Source organism: Pundamilia nyererei, unplaced genomic scaffold (genome assembly GCF_000239375.1).
Source record: "Pundamilia nyererei isolate P.nyererei 1_Seehausen unplaced genomic scaffold, PunNye1.0 scaffold00189, whole genome shotgun sequence".
NCBI classification, from domain to species: Eukaryota; Metazoa; Chordata; class Actinopteri; order Cichliformes; family Cichlidae; genus Pundamilia; species Pundamilia nyererei.
Window position 1 is genome coordinate 1202241 of NW_005187590.1, and position 2195 is coordinate 1204435.

The following is a 2195-nucleotide window of genomic DNA, read 5'->3' on the forward strand; positions in this document are numbered from 1 at the left end:
GTGGGGGAACTTGCACAATCGGTGGCTGACTAAATACTTTTTTCCCCCACTGTATGGGGAAATAAACTATTGCTGCATGACCCAGTATGAGCTCGTTGAGCTGTGGCTTGGTGTCATTTGGAGATGAAGATAAGATAAAGACTTCTGCTTGATGAGTGACTAGTTCCTCTTTTAATTTTGCCTCCTAATGGCTTCATGAGAAAAAGGCAAAGAAAGATGTAGTCTGGGGCACAGGTTATATGCACATGGTTCATGGTACTGAAAGCATCTAGACCAAACTTTACTCCTTACCTCAACATTTTCTGGTGATAAACTTGATGTTGTGAACTGATGTGCTCTGTGAATGAAAAGAAAACTCATGAAGAACAAAGCATTTGTTCTTCATGAGTCATTCAAAGGGTCATTCAGATTAATTCAAAGAGGAATTAATCTTAGCCAGAATGACGAGACTTTGATCAGGGCCTCTGATCTGCCACTTTCACCTTTGGTGCCCATGGAGCAAAGTTAGAGAGTCACAGTAGTCAGAGTCACACTGTTATATTTTCCCAAATGTTTTTGTTTCAACCATCATTTGGCAGACAGTAATGCAGAACACTCACATGAAGACTGAGTCTAGGGGGTTATTTACTAATGACAGGATCCAGAATTGTAGATGGCAAATTGCTGTCTGTCACATTTCAATGGGCTAGGTCATGTGTAGTACTCCAGGTAAGTACAGGGAGTGTGCTCAGCATGAACAACCACTAGAACTACTTTCTGCAGTCTGGCAGAGAATGGATGAATGAGCTGCGTAATAAAGATATGTTGATGAAACATTTCTACCAGTGAGATATGGAGCTGTAACTGTTTGGAAGGATTTTAGAAGCCATTGCATTCTTATACCAGCACATAGTGTTATGATGTTTTTTTCATATTGTTCTGGCTATGATCCTATTAGGCACAATGCATCTTTACTGTCAGTGTGCTGATGTACCAGCCATGGCAATGTGTGGGCGTTTCCCCCACGAGGGACAATGGACCACCTAATGATCCTCTACCTAATCACATGAGCCAAGGTGTGAAAATGGGTGTAGGTCACAATCAGCCAAGGTTTCGGGTGAGCTCATTGTGAAACCTGGCCCCATCCTATCATGTGATTTCCTGAGGTCAGATGGCCCAGGATGTGAGTGGGCGTTAAGGCGTCTGGGAAGGGATCTCAAAACTGGATTATAGATGGCAGACAGCTGGTGTCGTAAACCACCACCTCTGTTCATTTGTCACCCTAGTTTATATTTTTTTGTTTTTTTTATTACCCTGTTGTATGTTACCGTTTCATGATTTATTTCATTTGTCACTCAAATCAAACAATATCTTCCATGTAAATGGGGCACACCATCAATTTAGGAGACACTGCACAAAGTGAAGCCCCTAGCCAACATGACCAACATGCATACTCAAATAGAGAGGAAATTAAGGCCTACAGTGAAGATCTTGGAGTGATTGTAAATTGGTTGGAAGGATTTTGCATGACATAATTATATATTTTCCACTTTTCATGTGTTTTTTTGGAATACTAATAGATGCACAAGATGGGGTGATATTTGGCATGAAATGGCAATTGAATTGGACTACAAAAATAAGTCAAGCCAACATGGCTTATGGATGTCAAGCAAACACGCTTGTCCTGATCCCAATCCTGTCAGAGTCTCCTGCATGAGGTGGGAGATGTTGTCCAACAGGGATGAGAGCTTAGTCACCATTCTCCTGTCACTCACCACTTCCAGTGGGTCCAGAGGGCATCCTAGAACAGAGCTGGCCCTCCAGATGAGTCTGTTCAGTCTCTTTCTGTCTGCTGCTGAATCGTGGTCAGCTGCAGGAAACTAAACAAGCATGTTGAGCTATCATCACAAGTCTTTAAGCTGCTGCCTTAGCATATAAGCAACATATCTTGATGCTTTGTAATATTATTTTCAAAATATGGAAGCTGTACAGAGTAATGCACCTGTAAATTTGTGAATACTTAATTAAGAATAATTCAGACTGCCTTTTAACCTATAATATAAACAGAAATATATTTGTTGGTGCTGAAAATTCATTAGTGGAAAAACTAACATTTCAGCTTAATTTGATTTGTGTTTAGACTCTTTTAATCCAATTGGTCTTTTGAGTTAGCTTTGGTGATTACTTCCTCCAAACCATCAACATGTCATTTAGAC